This window comes from Arvicola amphibius, chromosome 7 (assembly GCF_903992535.2).
Source record: "Arvicola amphibius chromosome 7, mArvAmp1.2, whole genome shotgun sequence".
In the NCBI taxonomy this organism is placed as follows: domain Eukaryota; kingdom Metazoa; phylum Chordata; class Mammalia; order Rodentia; family Cricetidae; genus Arvicola; species Arvicola amphibius.
In genome coordinates, this window is record NC_052053.1 from 56756643 (window position 1) to 56777262 (window position 20620).

Below are 20620 nucleotides of genomic sequence, written 5' to 3' on the forward strand. Positions count from 1 at the left end.
CCTTTGCGCGTTCCCAGGTGCGCAGTTGGCGCAGTCGGCGGCGGGCGCTGGCCGGAGCTCTCAGGTGCGGCAGAGCGCGCGTGCAGGGGGCGCGCGGAGGGCGAGGGGGCGGGCTTTCCGTTCCCCAGCAGCCGCGGGCCCGCCCCCCGGATCGGCCAATGGGCGTGCTCGGCGTCGTCACGTGTTCGCTGCCGCCGAGGCCGCCGCTGCCGCCGAAGTCGATCTCGGATCCGCGAGCGCCACCAGGGCAGCAGCCACCGCAGCCGCCGCCGCTGAGCTGAGGAGCCGGAGACGCGGGCGGACGAGGTGGCGGCGGCGGCGGAGCGGGAGCGGGGAACGGACGCGGGCGGAGCGCGGCGGCGCGGGTAGGCTGCGACGGGGCCGGCGCCTGCGCGGCGGGCCGTCCCGGGCGGGCGGCGGTTGAGGCGGCGGTTGAGGCGGTTGGTGGAGCCGGCCCGGGCCCCGCATTGTTTGTTGTGCGTCCTTAGCAGCCGCGGCGGCTGCTGAGGCAAGGAGCGCGGCGCAATCCCGGCCCTGCGGCTTGGGGATTGTGGCCGCCACCGTCTTTTCTGGCCGGTCCGTGCCAGGACTGCGGGCCACCCTGCTTGCTTTCGGGGTCGGGGTCGCGAGTCCCGGCCCTCAGCCTCCGGAGGGCGTGGGCAGCGCGCGGGGCGCGAGCTCAGGGAAGGTGGGAGGGCTCTGGGCAGGTGCTGGAGGACGTTGCGGGCAGGAACCGGGGAGAGGCTGGGGGGCGGGCACAGTGTGTGTGTGCAGGTTTAGGGAGCAGAGAGGGTTGAGGGACCCGGCTCCATGGTGTCCAGGGCCTCAAAGGCAGGCCTGGGGGACCCATAGGGGCATAGGTTGGATTTGAGAGGGAAGGAGGACGTTCGGTTTGGGGGTTCAGATGTGTGTGGAGGGAGATTCGGGGCTGCAGGGGCAAGTGAGATAGTGGAGGGAGGTAGAAGATAGGCACCTCTAGGCAGGAATGAAAGGAGCAGATGTCCCGGTTAGCGCTGCGCGTGAGGGACAGGGAACGAGGCTGAGAGTAGGAAGGCCACCGGACAGCCTGAAGGGAAATGGCGGAGGAGGGGGCCATAGCAGGGAGTGTGGCGGACAAGGAGTGTCTGGGGAGGGGGTTCTCTCAAGTAGTGGCGGATGAAAAAGAGGATATTCAGGTAGGAGATGTGTGTGTGTGTGTGTGTGTGTGTGTCTGTCTGTCTGTCTGTCTGTCTGTCTCTGTCTGTCTCTGTCTGTCTGTCTGTCTGTCTGTCTGTCTGTGTGTCTCTCTGCCTACCTTCCTGCTTGCCTCCCTGCCTGCCTGTCTACAGTCTGTGTGTGCCCAGGGCTCCCTTGATGGGTGTCTGGCCCAGAGGAATGGAGGGATACGGGAAGGGGTTGACAAGCTAGAGGAAAAAGGCAGGTTGTTTGTCCTGTACTCAGGGGAGAGGAGGATGGGCTTAATGGGGGGAGGGGTGATAGGCACAGCGACTGAATTTGAGGGGTTTCGGAGAGAAATGGGGGCAAGGAGTTTAGGCGATTGGATGGAAAGTGGTGTCCTGGCAGGAGGTGTGTGTAGCAGTAAAAAAGCAGCAGAAGTGAGTGAAATGAAAGGTGTTTGTGTGAGAAATACTGGTGGGCAACAGCAGAAGAGGAACCTTGAGGTTGGGGGCACCATCAGAAGGGACAGGTGTGTGGCAGGATGGAGAGCTGTTGTAGGTAGAAGGGAAGCAGGGGGATGTTTATGGAGTGGTAGGTGAGGTGTAGGGACATGTGGAAGGAATTATTCGCAGGGCAGGAGGTGTGGAGAGAAGTTGGGGAGGAGAAAGATGCAAGGGGGTGTGTTTGAAGGGAAATCAGAAGGTGGGGTAGGTTTGGAGTACCATGTAGTGGGAAAAGGGAAGGGACTAGGCAAGGGATAGTGAGAAGAAAGGGGGAAGAAAGAATAGAGAATGTATATCGAAGGAAAGGACGCATGGTAGGAATATGTGGATGCATGCATGTCTGACTAGAGAGGGACAGCTGTAGGGATTGATGTGTTGAGGGAAGTAGGATGCCCATGTTTAAGGCAGGAAACAAATGTTAGAGAGCATTCAGAAGTGGCTTACTTAAGAGTTTGGAAGATTTCAGTTGAAGTGTGAGAAAAGGAGTATTTACAGTTTTAATTTTTTTTTTTAATTTTAATTTTTTTTTTTTTTTGGTTTTTTGAGACAGGGTTTCTCTGTGGCTTTGGAGCCTGTGCTGGAACTAGCTCTTGTAGACCAGGCTGGTCTCGAGACTGGAGGGTCCAAAATTATTAGGTCACTGAGATTAATAAAGGGTGGAGTGCAGAAGTTGAATGGGAGGAAAAAACTAGAGAGGATTACTTTGAGGCTTAGAGGGACTAGACATTTGGGACAATGGACAGAGGATGTGGATCCTAGACTGCTATTAACAAAAAAAGAGGACATTCAATTGTGTACCATATCTTTTTTTTTTTTTTTTTTTTTTTTTTTTTTTTTTTGGTTTTTCGAGACAGGGTTTCCCTTTAGTTTCTAGAGCCTGTCCTGGAACTAGCTCTTGTAGACCAGGCTGGCCTCGAACTCAGAGATCCGCCTGCCTCTGCCTCCCGAGTGCTGGGATTAAAGGCGCGCGCCACCACCGCCGGCTCTGTGTACCATATCTTAAAGTTCATTCTTTTAGGATCACAAAGATGATGAAACCTGAATTTTAGTTCCAGAACAGTGAATGGGAAAGAGTAAGGGAGAGCTGAGTGTCTGCTCTCAAGTTGAGAGGTATGTGGTGTGTATTTGCTTTGTTAACTTGTGAGTAGACAGATATCAAGCATCATGAGGAATACACCCAGGAATGTAAAAGAAGTGGGAGAGCAGCAGGTACATGGCAGATGTCTTTGTGAAGGTGCAAGAGAGCAGATCCCAGAGGCCAGTAGCATCAAGAATACCAAGAGAGGAAGGAATACCTTGGTATTCAGTGTCTCAGGTACCCAGATGCTTCCTGGGTAATGGGACAGTGTTCACATATCGGATGATGTAATACCTGAGTCTTATAGTACAGGCTGACAAAAGTGACATAAATGGAACCTTTGGATTCTCACCTTTAAAATGTTAATAACTGTTGTTGGATTGTCAGCTTTTTTTTCCCCCCAGGTAAACTTTAGCTTGAGGCTTTTGATTCTTGGTTTTTTGGTTTGCTTTGATGGTATATATGATGTTAGCTTTAATGAGGAGTTGGGTGTATATAAGGCCATCATCATCTTGCCAAACACATAGGAATTAACCTTTAGGAGTTTGAGCACAGACATTTCAGTGTCTTGTCACTTTTAGTGTTCTGTAGTTTGTGTTAGAAGGTGTGTGTGTGTGTGTGTGTGTGTGTGAGAGAGAGAGAGAGAGAGAGAGAGAGAGAGAGAGAGAGAGAGAGAGGAGAGAGAGAGAGAGATTTGAAGAATTAAGCAAACTGCTTTGAGACTGTTTCACAGTAAGCATTGTTTTCTAGAATCATGGAAAGTGAATTAATTCTCTTTTGACAGTTGAAATTTCTGTCTTGCCAGATTTTCTAAAAAGTAGATTTCATCTTGTTATAGAAGTAACTTGAATTACTATTCTATGCCCTTCATATAGTCTGTAGTGTAGTACTGCTATGATTCAAAGAAAAGGTCTGTTTTGGATACTTAGGGACTTTTTGGGTTGATTGGTTTTTTCTTTTGTCAACTTGGGAAGTATCTTCATGTAGGCATTGTACTTTCAAGACACCAGTTTGAGTGAGAATCTTGCCTAGACATAGCAAGGCAGGAGTAGAGCACCATTTTTTTAAGTAGTTTGAATCTAATTATAAATAGTTAAAAAGTTAATGATTTTTAAAATCCATATTTGCAGTGTTTATGCAGGGAGTAAAAAGTAATGTTCAGAATGCATTGTTTATTTTGGAGGGAAATGTATTTTAGTATACTTTTGATCAAAACCCTTGGAGTTTGTTGAGATTTATTGTGTGTATAGAATATAATATAAGGCGCGTATATACCCCTCCATTGCTCCTTGGCAGGGAATTTGAAAAGTAGGCTATGAGATGACTAGAGTAACCTTTGAAAATTATCTCTTAATATGGTCACTGCTTCTTCCATTAGTTCCCCTCCCCTCTTATTTTTGAGATAGTGACTCTTGTTTGTAGCCCAGGATACCCATAGAAATTCTGTGTAACCCAGACTGGCTTCAAATGCAAGAAATACCCTTCTGCCTGCTGGGTTACAGATATAAGCCAGTACACCTGCACCATTTGAATAAGTTTTAGGTCCATCCTGTTCATTTTATTAGTTTTAGGGCGAGCAATATTTTCTTTAATAAAATAATTCTGAAATAGTGTTTTGTTGAAATGTATTATTGGGTGAAATTCTACAGCTTGTGATAATTTATAGGTACTTTAAAGAAAGGTAGGTTATTTAGACTTTGCAAGCTAAATAATTGAATTCTGGTTTTGTCTTCACTGATGACTTGCTGTACAAGACACTTAATCCCTTTGTGCTTTTGTTTCTCTTCCAGAAACCTGACTCCTTATCTACCTTTTAAGAGGGTTGAGATATTTATATTGAAACAAGTTTGTCCTTTTTTTTTTCTTTAAGACTCACTTTGTAGCCCTGGCTATCTTTGAATACAATATATAGACCTGGCCTCTGTTTCATAGCGATCCATCTGCCTTTGCTTCCTGGATACTTGGACATAAGACACATGTTATAAGTAAGTCTTTTAGGAAGATGAGATTTTTGTTAATGTGGAGATAGGTTTCTTTATTCCTTTTATCCCTTTGGTTTTTAGATTGGTCAAATATTAGGGCAGCCAGGGCCATGTAGGGAGACCTTGTCTCAGAGAGAGATATTTTGCCATTAGATAAGTTTGTTGTGAGAAACTTGGAGGTGAGAATTCTGTGCATATCAGAGATATCGCTTAATTCATTTTTTATTGTTGGCTTTACTGTGTACTTACTTCTATTACCTCTCCAATTGATTATCTGCTTATTTCTGTCACAGCTGAAGCTTGTGCAGACACTGAGTTCTAGTGTAAGCCCAAGATTATTTATAAACGTGATTTCTAAAAGCAGTACTTCTTCAATCAGGAGAAATACATATATGTTTTCATATTTTTTTTTGCAGAAATTGATTCTCAGTGTTCAGAACAGAAAAATAGAGCTATTGCTTCTGCAAGTGCCATAAAACTTACTGAGGTTTTTCTTTTTTGAGACACTTTGTCTATTGTAGCCCTGGCTGTCATGGAACTTGCTTTGTTTACCAAATTGGCCTTGATCTCAGAAATGTACTTGCCTCTGCCTCCTAAGTTCTGTGATCAAAGATGTGCACTACCACACCCAGCTTTAGAGCTTTTTTCTTTTCTCTTTTCTTTTCTTTCTTTTTTTTTTTTTTTTTTTGAGACAGGGTTTCCAAGTAGGTATGGAGGAATGCACTCTGTAGACCATCCGCCTGCCTCTGCTTCCCGAGTGCTGGGATTAAAGGTGTGTGCCACCACTGCCCAACCAGAGCTTTTTCCTTTAAAAAAATGTTTTCTCTTTATTATTTTTAATTGTGTGTGTGTGTGTGTGTGTGTGTGTGTGTTTGCATCTGTCTGTGAATGCCTGTAAGGTTTGTGCATGTAAGTGCACCTGCCAGTAAAGGCCAGAGGAGTGCATTGGATCCACTGGAACTGGAGTTCAGGCAGTTGTCATAAGTAGGTGCTAGCAACTGAACTTGAGACCTCTGCAAGAGCAGTATGTATGTGATCTTACTTTCTGAGCCATTTTTCCAGCTTCAGTTTTATTGATGGACAGTGTATGCTCTGCTTGAAGGTGAACAATTTGTAAAAATTTAAACCCTTTTCAATATTGTCCTCGGTTCGTTTGTTATGAAGAGCCTCCAGATTGGCTTTTCAAAATGATTTTAGCTATTGAAAAACTGACAGGTAGTTATGGGTAGCTTTATGCTTTACTTTTAGGAAACTGTTTATTTAGAGGTATAAATTAAATTTATATGTCACTTGAAACAAGTTAATGAAGTCACATAAATGGTGATATAATCATTAAATGGTTTATGACTGAAGCCTTTTACTTTTTTTTAAAAAAAAATATATTTATTTATTATGTATACAATATTGTCTGTTTGTTTGTCTGCAGGCCAGAAGAGGGCACCAGACCTCATTACAGATGGTTGTGAGCCACCATATGGTTGCTGGGAATTGAACTCAGAACCTTTGGAAGAGCAGGCAATGCTCTTAACCACTGAGCCATCTTTCCAGCCCAACCTTTTACTTTTTAATCTAGTTTTTAGTTTTTACATTGACTAGTGACTTTACCAAATGATCTGACTGGTCACTTTCATCCCTAATTTGAATTAATTTATTGCCCTACAAGTTCTTCAGGTGCACTGTGTTTAGGAAGTGCCTTGCAAAAGACTTTCTTTACATGTGTGCTTCTGCATGAAGGAAGAAGCTCTAAATCTTTATTTATTTGCTATTCAGGTTCTCTTTGTTTTGTTTTGTTTTTCAAGACAAAGTTTCTCTGTATAGACCTGACTGTCCTGGAACTTACTCTGTGGACCAGGATGGCCTCAAACTCAGAGATCCGCCTGCCTCTGCCTCCTTGAGTGCTGGGATTAAAAGTGCCTATTCTCTTAACTTTTAACATGACACAATATAAAACACTTGCTTTCTCAAGTTAATTTTAGTATGACTTGAAAGGATGCAGTTGATTATATAAGTAATAAAATCACAGCATTGTGTGATGTGACTTCATGGTTCATTTTTATCTGAAAAGTGAGAATTTGCCAGTAGTTGTGGTAGTGCACACACCTTTAATCCCAGCACTTGGGAGGCAGAGGCAGGTGGGTCTCTGAGTTGAAGGCCAGCTTGGTCTGCAGAGTGAGTTCCAGAACAGCTGGAGTTACACAGAGGAACTCTGTCTTGAAAAATCAAAAACAGCAACAAAAACCAACCAACCAAACAGAACATAGGCTGTGATTTTGGTTATGTTTAGTTAGCCCACTGAAAAAAAAATATATTTTAATATAGTTAGGCTGTAACTGTACAATAAGTGGTTTGTTTCTGAAAGTTAAGATGGAGGCAGTTAGGGGGCTGGAGAGATGGCTCAGAGGTTAAGAGTATTGCTTGTTCTTCCAAAGGTCCTGAGTTCAATTCCCAGCAACCACATGGTGGCTCACAACCATCTGTAGTAAGGTCTGGTGCCCTCTTCTGGCCTGCCGGCATACATGCAGACAGAATATTGTATACATAATAAAGAAATAAATATTTAAAAAAAAGATGGAGGCAGTTAGTTTAAAAAAACATACTACGTTTTATGTGTGTTCGTGGTGTGTGTTTGTACGTGTGTGTGTGTGTGTGTGTGTGTGTGTGTAGAGGTCAGGGGACAACTTGTGGATATCTTTTCTCTCTTTCTACCATGTGGGATCTGGGATTCTCAGGTCATCAGGTCATTTGGAGGCAAGGACCTTTATCTGCTGAACTATCTCCCTGTCCATGGTTTTTGTTTTTGTTTTTTCACTCTACAAGTAACCCCAGCTGACTTGGACTCACTGTGTAGCTTAGGATGGCTTTGCATTTATTCTGCCTCAGCCTCCTGAGTTGCTAGCATTACAGGAATGATCTACCAAATCTGGTTTTTATAGGCCGACCATCATCCTGGATTCATTCACTCTGTCTCTGCCTCTCTCTTTTTTCCAAGACAGGGTTTCTCTGAAACAGTCCTGGCTGTCCTGGAACTCCTTTAGTAGACCAGGCTGGTCTTGAAATCAAGAAATCTGCCTGCCTCTGCCTCCCCAGTGCTGGGATTAAAGGCGTGCACCGCCATCTGGCAGAACCTGATTTTCTACTTCAGCTTCCCAAGAAGCTGTCATTACAGACCAGCATGTGCTACCATTCTCCACTAGAGAGGGTTCATTCAAAGATGTGTTTGTAGTTTGAAGGATTTTGAAGCTCATCAATCACTGCACTGACATATTGGCTTTTGTGCAGCTCTGTCTACATTTTTAGTGTATTGAGGTTTTAGATATTGGGTAGCTCTCTTTTAGTTTTTTGAGACAGAGTTTCTCTGTGTAACAGCCCTGGCGGCCTTGGAACTCACTCCGTGCTGCTGGGATTAAAGGTGTTCACCACCACTGCTTGGCTTTAAAATGATAACATATATTTGGTTTTTTGAAAGAGTTTCACTGTGTATCTTTGGAGCCTATCCTTGAACTCACTCTGTAGACTAGGCTAGACTTGAACTCATAGAGATCTGCCTACTTCTAGATATTGGTTAGATCTTAAACAACTCTGGTAACTAAGTTTCAGTTAGCAAAGCAAGTGAACTAGAGGGAAAGTTGGTGTAATTTTTATACAGGTTAGCAAGTCAGGGAGAATAAGTATCGTAACCCTTGGCGTGTGCATTGTCAGTTGTTTTTGTGTGCTATGAATAAACTTGTGATGAGTAGATATCATGGATTAATAATGATGGCTTTTAAATGGTGTTTTATCTGCTAGCTTTTAGATAACCATGGAATTGTACAAAATCAGCTAAATTTGTTATAGATTTCATGTCTAAAATTGGAATACACTCTATTTTACTACTAGAATGGAGATGAAAGAAAATAAGAAAATTTTTTTGATGGTGAGGAAGCTCATCAGTTAAGAACAGTTGCTGTTCTCCTGGGAGAGGATTCAGGTTTGGTTCCCAGCACCCACATGGTTGTTAACAACCATCTGTAACTCCAGTCCTAGGGGCATCCAGTATCCTTTTGTGAACTCTGAGGGTACATAGTGGAACATACATACATGTAGGCAAAACACTCAGGCAAGTAAAAATAAAATCTAAAAATTAAAAAATAAGTTACGAAGCATATAATGTCTTTATTTTGTCGTTTTGTTCAAGACAGGATTTTACCATGTAGTCCTGACTGTCCTGAAATTCACTATGTAAACCATGCTGGCCTTTAACCCAGAGATTTTCCTGCCTCTGCTTTCCAAATTCTGGGATGAAAGGTGTGCACCACTATGCCTGATTATTATGTTTATTTTTAAAGGGAAAATTAAGTACAATATAAGTTAAGGTCTGAGAAGCGGACTCGAACTCTGGAAGAGTGTAGCAAGCACATTTAACTGCTGAGCTGTCTCTCCAGCCCACCAAGCTTATTTTTATTTTGCTCAGTAGCAGCATTTGGCATGGTGGATGCCTTTGTTGGCTTTCTTGAAATATTTTGTTTTCTGTTTTTTTTTTCCCTCTACCTCTTTGACCTTTTCTCATGGCTCCCACCATCCTGATCTTTTGCTCCTACCTTTTTCTGTTGGACCACCTCATGGAGGTCTTTGCTTTTTCTCCTTTGGTGCTCCTATCTGATTTATTTGAGCCGGGCAATGCATACCTTTAATCCCAGAACTTGGGGAGCAGAGGCAAATGCATCTCTGAGTTCAAGGTTCAAGGCCAGCCTGGTCTACAAAGTGAGTTCCAGGACAGGCTCCAAAGTACAGAGAGAAGCCTTGTCTCAAAAAACCAAAAAAAAAGCCGGGCGGTGGTGGCGCACGCCTTTAATCCCAGCACTAGGGAGGCAGAGGCAGGCGGATCTCTGTGAGATCGAGGCCAGCCTGGTCTACAAGAGCTAGTTCCAGGCCAGGCTCTAAAAAAGCTGCAGAGAAACCCTGTCTCGAAAAAAACCAAAAAAACCAAAAAAAAATAAATAAATAAAAAACCAAAAAAAAAAAAAAATAAAAAAAGGATTTAAAAACTTGTGTGTGTTCCTAAGTGTTTGTATTAGAACCACATGTGTGCAGGAACCTGCAGAGGAAGGAAGAGGCTTCGGAATTGAACCAGGGTCCTTTGGAAGACCAGCCAGTGAGTGCTCATAATTGTTATCTATAGCCCTGATCTCATGGTTTTAAACGCTCAACTTTTCTTTAGCTTTGAACGCTGGGCTTTTATAGCCTATTGCCAATGTGCTGTTTCCCACTTAGGTGCTTTATTAACATATTAAACTGAATTTTTCCCAAGCTTTGCCTTTTCTAAATCTATTGATAGACTCCAAGTCTAGCTAATTGATTTTGAAGCCTGTGCTAAATAACCCGAGTGGTCAGTTGCTCAGCGTGTTTCACTGCATATTGGTAAGTTGTTCCAAACTGTAAAAACAGTTCATATATATGGCATGATAAAACTCTGAGCTCTCCTTTATTGCTGCCTTACTGTCTGTAGACATCTAAGTAGTATCTGTCTTAACCTCTTTGAAGTCAGATGATAAGAGTTCCAACTAGTAACCTTGACTACTTTGTCAAGATGGTGATGCTTATTCAAATTAAAAGGTTTGAATGATAGTCTATATTTCTTTTAATTTTTTATTTAAAAATTTAAAAATTACACTTATTCAATTCAATACGTGACCATGTATGTGTGTGCATTAACCGTTGTGTGCATGTGTAGGCCAGAAGACACAGAGGTGTGGGTGGGGACTAGGACTCAGGGTTTTCTAGCTTGGTGGCAAACCCTTATGTGCTGACCCATATCTCCTTTTAAAATCCCTTAGGACATATTATCACAATGGGAGATAATAGGCCATCTAACCTGATTAAGGGTAGTTAGAATGCTAGGTGCCAAAACATTTTTATAACAACCTATACTTAAAACATGCCAGAAGATATCAGAGGATTTAGTTTCTGTTCTAAGTGCATTCAAACAGAGTAAGATTCTTTTAGATTTCTGTACTTTTGGGCTTTGTATTTTTTTTAATTTTATTTTTATTGACCTCTACATATTTCTCTGCTCTCCCCCCCCATCGCTCACCTCCCCTTCAACCCTCTCCCAACGTCCTCATGCTCCCAGTTTACTAAGAAGATCTTGTCTTTTTCTACTTCCCATGTAGATTAGCTCCGTGTATGTCACTCTTATGGTCCTCATTGTTGTCTAGGTTCTCTGGGATTGTAATTTGTAGGCGGGTTTTCTTTGCTTTATGTTTAAAAACCACCTATGAGTGAGTACATGTGATAATTCTGGGTCTAGGTTACCTCACTCAAAATGATGCTTTCTAGCTCCAACCATTTTCCTGCAAAATTCAAGATGTCGCTGTTTTTTTCTGCTGTGTAGTGCTCCATTGTGTAAATTTACCACATTTTCCTTAACCATTCTAAAGTCGAGGGGCATTTAGGTTATTTCCAGGTTCTGGCTATGATAAACAAAGCTGCTATAAACATAGTTGAGCACATGTCCTTGTGGCACGATTGAGCATCCTTTGGATGTATACCCAGAAGTGGTATTACTGGGTGCTTGAGGAAGGTTGTTTCCTAATTTTCTGAGAAATCACCACACAGATCTACAAAGGGGCTGTACTAGCTTGCATTCTTTCCAGCAATGCAGGAGTGTTCCCTTTACCTTACAACCTCTCCAGCATAAGGTGTCATCAGTGTTTTTGATCTTGGCCGTTCTTATAGGTGTAATCTCAGGGTTGTTTTGATTTGCGTTTCTCTGATGACTAAGAATGTTGAGCATTTCCTTCTGTATCTTTTCAGCCATGTTAGATTCCTCTGTTGAGGTCTGTACTCCCTTTTTTTTTTTATTGGATTATTTGTTCTTTTTGATGACCAATTTCTTGAGTTTTTTGTATATTTTGGAGATCAAGACCTCTGTCTGATGTGGGGTTGGTGAAGATCTTTTCCCATTCTGTAGGCTGTTATTTTGTCTTATTGACTGTGTCCTTTGCTTTACAGAAGCTTTTCAGTTTCTCCCATTTATTAGTTATTTCTCTCAGTATCTGTGCTACTGGGAAGAGGTGGTCTCCTGTGCCAGTGCGTTCGAATATACTTCCCACTTTATTTTCTGTGAGGTTCAGTGTAGCTGGCTTTATGTTGAGGTCTTTGATCCATTTGGACTTGAGTTTTGTGCATGTCTTGCTCCTGTGGAGTTCACTGCTTCAGGCCTGCTCTGGCCCAGGTCTCTGGCTCAGTCCTACTCCTGTGGAATTTTGCTTCAGATCTGCTCTGGCCCAGGTCACTGGCTCTGGCCTGCTTCTCGAAGCCTTGTATGTTCATAAGAACAAGGGAATTTGTTTTTGCAGAATAATGTTGATACACACACACACACACACACACACACACACACACACACACACACATTTTATTTATAGGCTACTAATAATACCTTATATAGTTAATGCATTTTTAAATAGTAGGAAAAAAAGAAATCATTGAGTTTATTAGCTGAAGTCTTGCTTGAGGCTGGGCAGTGGTGGTGCATGCCCAGGCAGAAAGACAGTTGCATCTCTGTGAGTTTGAGGACAGCCTGGTGACTCTCCAAAGGTACAGAGAATCCCTGCTTTGAAAACCAAAAAGAAAAAGAAGGTGAGCTTGGTCTTACAGAATGATTTCTCCTAAGGCCTTTCCTTTGTAAAAACGTAAAGCCCTCTTTGTACCAAGGAGATTAGTATACTATTCCAAAGTCACATACCAAGTTAGTGACAGGAAGGAGCAAGAGGTAGATTTGCCCTTCTCTTTCTTCCTTCTACCTTCCTTCTTTTCTTTTTCCCCAGGGTTTTACTTAAGTAGCCCAGGCTGGCCTGAAATTTATGATCCTCTTGAGGCCTCTCCCAAGAGAGATGTGACTAACATAAGCATTGGATTTTGTGATTTTTGGTTAAGCGTGCTCCAGGTTTGCCTTCTTCAACCAGTCTTCTGTTTTTGTTTTTCAAGACAGGACTTCTCTGTGTAACCCTGGTTGTGCTGTAATTCACTCTGTAGACCAACCCGGCCTTGAACTCAGATATCCAACTGCCTCTGCCTTCCAAGAGCTGGGATTAGAGGTGTTTGCCACCACTACCTGGCCAGGCTTCTGGTTTAGAAATATGGAGGAGTTTATCTAGATGTATTCCTCCCTTGAATCCTTTCCTAGTTCTAGGAGTTACTTATTTCCTTTAATAAGTCTATTTCCTTTATTTAAAAGAGAAAAAAAAATTGGACAGTGAACCTTTAATGATCACATCAGTAGCACCGATAATGTTGAATAGCAATAAGTCTTTTAAAATGAACATATAAGTGGTATTTAGTACATTCACAAGGCCAAGCAATCTCTTCATCTTACGTAGTTTGAAAACATTTCTGTTATTTTGAGGTAAAAAAAAAATAGGTAATTTAATCATTAGAATAAAAAAAAAGAAAACCGGGTGTGATGGTGCTTGTAATTGCAAAACAGGGTAGGAAGAGGTGGGTAATCTCTGTGAGTTCAAGGTCAACTCGGTTTGCAAAGCAGTTTGTGCTAGCCCAGGGCTACATGGTGAGATCCTAGGGGGAAAAAAGAATGCCAAGCAAGCAAGCAAACAAATCTTGCAAAGTAAAGGTGACTGTTGCACGTTTATATTAGAGGTTATCAACCTCTGGAGCTTTGCTGCTAATGTCTGATGCTTTTAAGGAATAAAGAAAGTCCTCCATTTGCTGCTTAATAATGAATGTATTATACTTGAAAAAAACTTGACTTTATAGAGGAGTCAGTCATATTAATACTGATAATAAATATGCATTGTGCACATTTTCAGCTTTACTCTTTTACAATGGTTTCCCAGATGAGAAAACTCAAGTTTCAGTTACTCCTTATTCATATAATATCAGCATTCAAACCCATATGGATTTGCCTCAAAATGTTGTGTCTTCGCTAAAAATGGAGATGTCTTGTATGGGATGTAGTGCCTTAGAATGGTCTGTCTGCCTTTTGAACCCCTTGGACCAGGAGGGAAAACAAAATAGGAAACAGCTGTTGGAACTTTTAGTAGACATTAGTATAAACATAGGAAATTGCAGTGTAGCTTCTGAGGTTTGTTTGCATAAATTTTCCATTCCCCCATTTATTTTTAGTGAATCTTTAATACATTTAAATTTATAAACTGATTTCTTGAGTATATTTACTAATACTGGAACTGGTTTTCACTTTAAGATATATACTTAACATGTGGTCAGATATCCTCAGGCAACACTCTCAGGAGATCGATCTATCAGCTTCCTCTAAGATGGTTTTCTTATAGGCCTGGAACTTACCAATTAGGCAGAACTGGCTGGCCAGTTAACCTTAGGGATCTGCTTAGCTCTGTCTCTGTAGTGCTCAGATGATGAACAAGTACCAGCATGCCTGGCAATTTTTCCTGTGAGTTTTGAGGATGGATCTCAGATCTTTGCATTTGCAAGGTAGGTGCTTTACCAACTGAGCCATCCCATAGCCCTCAAAGAGTTGTAGTTCGTTCCTATGAAGAATACAAACAACTGTCTGTCTGTCTATTTTTTGAGACAGGGTTTCTCTTTCTAGCCCTGGCTAATGCTTTGTAGACTAGGCTGGCCTCAAACTCAAGAGATTTTCCCGCCTCTGTCTCCTGAGCACTGGTATTAAAGTTGTGCTGTACCACCTCCCAGCAGAGACAATTACTCTTTAAACAGTCCTCGTCCTGGAGAGATGGATCAGTAATTATGAATGCTTGCTGCTCTTCCAGAGGACCTGAGTTCAGCTCCAGCCTCTATGTTGGATGACTCACAACTGAATGACTCTACAGTGCCTTCACAGGCACCTGCAGTCACGTGTATATGTACATCATGAGCATGCCTGGTGCCTTCAGAGTTTAGAAGGAATTGAATGCCCTGGAATTGTAGTTAGGGATGGTTATGAACCATCATTTGTGTAGAATTGAATCGGGATCCTCTGCAATAACAAAAAGTGCTCTCTCAACCACAGAGCCACTTCTCTTAACACTGAAGGTTTTAAAAAAGGGTTTTGCTAGCATATCAATATGAGCTACATCAGCAGCAGCAGTCTGGCAGATGTCATGTGTTTAAGTGTATTGGTAGTTATCCAAAGTAGTACAGATTTTTTTTCTTGACCTTATATCTTTTACTAATACCCAGACAGTATCCGTAAATGGATTTCTTGCTTTTAAACTTTTTATTTAAAAAATCAAAATGCCCTTATAACTTAGATCAAATATTACATACTACTTTTTAAATTTGATGTAGGAAGAAGTTTCATTTTCTTGGGAGATAGAAAAAATGTCAAGTACAGATAGACTTTGAAGTTGGTCAGATTTGTTCAAAAAATTTTTTTGACAGTAACTGTGACATTCATCATTCTCATACTTATTTTTTAATAATATATGTTGTTTTTTTTTGAGACAGGGCTTCTCTGTGTAGCCATGGCTGTCCTAAAACTCACTCTGTAGACCAGGCTGGCCTCAAACTCAGATATTCGCCTGCCTCTGCCTCCCGACTACTGGGATTAAAGGCATGCGCCACCATCACCTGGCTTGCTATTTTTTTTTTTTTTTTTGAGATTTTTCTGTGTAGCCCTGACTGTCCTGGAACTCACTCTATAGACCAGGCTGTCTTGGAACTCACCAGAGATCTACCTGCCTCTGCCTCTCTAGTGCTGGAATTAAAGGTGTGTGCTACCATCGCTCCATATTATTATTGTTTGTATAATTTCTTTTATTTAGTCCAGAAAAACACACCAAAGGCCTTTTTACTTTATAACTGTAGGGTTGAGGTTAAAATGAATCATAATCTAAGAATATTAGCTGTGGATGGGACTTTGGAGATCGACTAGCTAACCCTCTTGTTGATGAGAAAATTGTATCAGAGAAGTTGTGGCTTGCTCAAGGACATAGAAAGTAAGTGAAGGTCTGATTTCTAGTTCAATATTTTGAAGGTAACTGGTAAAGCAGAGAGAGGCCTGGAATTTGGAGTCACACAGACTTGATTTTAAGTCCATATTTCACTGCTTTTTAACTGTATGGCCTTTGGCAAGTAAATCTGAGTCTTTCCTGATTTATTACTTTGTGAGGTCCTTAGAATTTAGAGATAATGTAAGTAAGCACAATGCCAGGCATTGCTCAGAGCTCAGTAAGTGCTGTCTGGTCTTTTGTACTGTTTTCTTGATTACTTAAAACAGGTCATATGGCTAAGTTATTATTCTTTATGAAATGGGAATTGATGAGAATGGTCGTTTTATGCCAAAGCCTTTCACTGGAAATCTGAGTTGTTGGTTGCTTGGAGGGAGGACACTGTTCACTGCAAAGTGAGTTGAAATTTTTTTTTTTTTTGACACCAGCTGTGAGTAGCAAGAGAAAGAACCTGGTATGGGGAACATTTAGTTTAGATCAGACATTCTCAAGCTTTGTGCCCCCCCCCCCTTTTTTTTTCTTTTTAAACAGGTTCTCACTGGAACTTGCTGTGTAAATCAAGCTAGTCCTTAACTCACAGAGCTCTGACTGCCTCTCATGCACCACCATGTCTGGATTCAACCTTTTTTTTTTAATCTTAAAAATTTGAGGATCTTAAAGACCTCTTGTTTAAATGTGCTATTAATTATTGATATCCAGAGATTTTATATATATATATATATGCATATATATACATGTAATCCGTTTTATTAAATGAATAATGAAAAACATTTGTGTGTGTGTGTACTCAGTGCGTGTATGCATGTAAATATTTGTGGAGGCTGTTGGATTCCCTAGATCTGGATTTACAGACGATTGTGAGCCTCTCGATGTGGGTGCTGGGATCTAAATAGCAGCAAACACTTTTAACTGATGAGCTCTTTATAGCCCCCCCTCTTTTACTAATTTTAAAATGCCAGTGAAACTTAGTATATGTTAGCCCAGGCGATGTGTTAATAGTTATTTTCCAAGATAGAAGAAAACTGAGTGAGAAATGTAGCTGTTGGTTTTAAGTTTTCAATTTAGTGTAGCTTAATAGAAAATTACTTCTGCATGTATATAGTCTGTTGTAGTATGTTCTGATTGAAGTATGTGAAGATGAAAAATTTATACAGATATGTAGTTGGAAAAGGTTAGTCAGGTAATTTTAATTATTTTACATACTATTTTAGTATTTGACAGATGATAAGCTTTTAAGATTAATTTTTAAAAAATTTATACATGTGTATGAGTCTTTAGGAGTTTATGTCCATCATGTACATGCAGAAGTCTACAGAAGCCAGAAGAGAACATCCCCAGGAATTGGAGTTATAGGCAGTTGTGAGTCACCATGTGAGTATTGGTAACCAAACCTACATCCTCTACAAGAGCAGTCAGTGATTGTAACAGCTGAGCACATTTTTTTTTTTTAAGGGAACTAGAAATCAGATATGAATAGTGAGTAGATCAGTGACTTTTTCACACTTGGGTATATTAAAATCTATTCTCTTGTTGTGCATTTTTAATTTTTTTGTATATTTTTTGTGGTATTAGGGATTGGATTGAGACCTTATGCATGCTAGGCAATTCTTCTACCATTGACTTATATCCCCAGCTGCCTTTTTTGGCCTTTTATTTTGAGATAAAGTCTGTTACCTGGAATTCACTCTGTAGCTTAGGCAGTCCTTGAAATTAATAACTTCTGCTTTAGTCTCCTTCAGTTTATAGTCTACTTGGTGGGAGGAAGTATATAATATTTTGAGAAGATGACTATTGCAGTGCTTTTTGTTGTGTGACCTACAAGGAGAGAAAGAAGGCAATTGTTCTGATTCTAGTTAGACTAGATAGGAAGACTCATAGAATTAGAGTAGGTTTTTTTCTTTTTTTTTTTAATTGATGTTTATTGAGCTCTACATTTTTCTCTGCTCCCCTCCCTGGCTCTCCCCTCCCCCTTTCAACCCTCCCCCAAGGTTCCCATGCTCCCAATTTGCCCAAGAGATCTTGGCTTTTTCTACTTTCTACTTCCCATGTAGATTAGATTTATGTAAGTCTCTCTTAGTGTCCTCATTGTTGTCTATGTTCTCTGGGATTGTGATTTATAGGATGGTTTTCTTTGCTTTATGTTTAAAAACCACCTATGAGTGAGTACATGTGATAATTGTCTTTCTGGGTCTGGGTTACCTCACTGAAAATAATGTTTTCTAGCTCCACCCATTTTCCTGCAAAATTCAAGATGTCATTATTTTTTTTTCTACTGTGTAACACTCCATTGTGTAAATGTACCACATTTTCCTTATCCATTCAGTCGAGGGGCATTTAGGTTGTTTCCAGTTCTGGCTATGACAAACAATACTGCTATGAACATAGTTGAGCACATGTCCTTGTGGCATGATTGAGCATCCTTTGGGTGTATACCCAAAAGTGGTATTACTGGGCACTTGAGGAAGGTTATTTCCTAATTTTCTGAGAAATCACCACACAGATCTCCAAAGGGGCTGTACCAGCTTGCATTCCTACCAGCAATACAGAAGTGTTCCCTTTACCTTACAACCTCTCCAGCATAAGGTGTCATCAGTGTTTTTGATCTTGGCCATTCTTACAGGCGTAAGATGGAATCTCAGGGTTGTTTTGATTTGCGTTTCTCTGATGACTAGGGATGTTGAACATTTCCTTAAGTGTCTTTCAGCCATTTTAAATTCTTATGTTGAGAGTTCTCTGTTTAGGTCTGTACTCTTTTTTTTTTTTTTTAATTGGATTATGTGTTCTTTTGGTGACCAATTTCTTGAGTTCTTTGTATATTTTGGAGACAGACCTCTGTCTGATGTGGGGTTGGTGAAGATCTTTTCCCATTCTGTAGGCTGTTATTTTGTCTTATTGACTGTGTCCTTTGCTTTACAGAAGCTTTTCAGTTTCAGGAGTTCCCATTTATTGATTGTTTCTCTCAGTGTTTATGCTACTGGGGTTATATTTAGGAAGTAGTCTCCAGTGCCAATGCATTCAAGTATATTTCCCACTTCTCTTCTATAAGGTTCAGTGTTGCTGGCTTTATGTTGAGGTCTTTGATCCATTTGGATTTGAGTTTTGTGCATGGTGATAGATATGGGTCTATTTTCATTCCTCTAAATGTTGATATCCAGTCATGCCAGCACCATTTGTTAAATATGCTTTTTCCCTATTTGATTTTTTTTTTTTTGTTGCTTCTTTGTCAAAAATCAGGTGTTTGAAGGTGTGTGGATTAGTATCTGAGTGTTCGATTCAGTTCCATTGGTCCTATTGTCTGCTTTTATGCCAGTACCAGGCTGTTTCAGTTCTCTAGCTCTGTAGTAGACTTTGAAGTCAGGGATTGTGATGCCTCCAGAAGTTCTTTTATTGTACAGGATTGCTTTAGCTATCCTGGGTTTTTTTGCTTTTCCATATGAAATTGAGTACCGTTCTTTCGAGGTCTCTGAAGAATTTTTCTGGGATTTTGCTGGGCATTGCATTAACTCTGTAGATTGCTTTTGGTAAGATTGCCATTTTTACTATGTTAATTCTACCGACCCAAGAGCATGGGAGATCTTTCCACTTTCTGGTGTCTTCTTCAATTTCTTTCTTCAAAGATTTAAAGTTCTTGTCATACAAGTCTTCCACTTGTTTGGTTAGAGTTACTCTGAAATATTTTATGTTATTTGTGCCTATTGTGAAGGGTGATGTTTCTCCGATTTCTTTCTCAGCCCATTTATCATCTGTGTACAGGAGGGTTACTGATTTTTTTTTTTTTGAGTTAATCTTGTATCCCGCTACATACTGAAAGTGTTTATGAGTTGTAGAAGTTCCTTGGTAGAATTTTTGGGATAGCTTATGTAAACTATCATATCATCAGCCAATAGTGAGAGTTTGACTTCTCCTTTTCAGATTTGTATCCCCTTGATCTCTTGTTGTTTTATTGCTCTAGCTAAGACCTCAAAAACTATATTGAATTGATATGGGGAGAGTGGATAACCTTGTCTTGTTCCTGATTTCAGTGGAATTGCTGGGAGTTTGTTTCCATTTAGTGTGATGTTGGCTGTTGGCTTGCTGTATATTGCCTTTATTATGTTTAGGTATGTTTCTTGTATCCCTGCTTTCCCCAAGATCTTTATCATGAAGGGATGTTGTATTTTGTGGAAAGCTTTTTTGGCATCTAATGAGATGGCCATGTGGTTTTTATTTTTCAATTAGTTTATATGGTTGATTATGTTGACAGATTTTTGTATGTTGAACTATCCCTGCATCTTGGGATAAAGCCGAATTGATCATGGTGGATGATGATTCTGATGTGTTCTTGGATTCGATTTGCCAGTATTTTATTTAGTATTTTTACATCAATGTTCATGAGTGAAATTGGTCTATAATTCTCTTTCTTAGTAATGTCTTTCTGTGGTTTGGGTATCAGGGTAATTGTAGCCTCATAAAAAGAGTTTGGCAATGTTTCTTCTGTTTCTGTTGTGTGGAACAATTTGAGGAGTATTGGTATTCTTCTTTGAAAGTCTTGTAGAAATCTGAGCTGAAACCATCTTGTCCTGGGCTTTTTTTTTTTTTTTTTTTTTTTTTGGTTGGGAGACTTTTGATGACTTTCTATTTCTTCAGCAGTTGTAGGTCTGTTTAATTTGCTTATCTGGTCTTGATTTAATTTTGGTGATCTTTATCTAGAAAGCTGTCCATTTCCTTTAAGTTTTCCAATTTTGTGGAGTACAAGTTTTTGAAATATGACCTGATGATTCTCAGTATTTCCTCCTTGTCTGTTGTTATGTCCCCCTTTTCATTTCTGATTTTGTTAATTTGGATATTCTCTCTCTGCCCTTTGGTTAGTTTGGATAAAGGTTTGTCTGTTTTGTTGATTTTTCTCAAAGAACCAACTCTTTGTCTCATTGACTCTTTGTATTGTTTTCTTTGTTTCTATTTTGTTGATTTCAGCTCTCAATTTGATTATTT

At 40.6% G+C, this 20620-nt stretch overlaps 1 protein-coding gene across 7 annotated transcripts in view; it reads left to right on the plus strand.

Moving 5' to 3' along the window:
• Window positions 1–205: 205 nt before the first annotated feature.
• The window catches only part of LOC119818587 (spermatid perinuclear RNA binding protein), a 139598-nt gene continuing 119183 nt past the window's right edge, over window positions 206–20620 (plus strand). For all 7 annotated transcript variants that reach the window (XR_005286163.1, XM_038336132.1, XM_038336133.1 and 4 more), the window contains exon 1: window positions 206–365. The gene's annotated coding sequence lies outside the window, so the exon portion shown is untranslated. The remainder of the gene's footprint in view (window positions 366–20620) is intronic.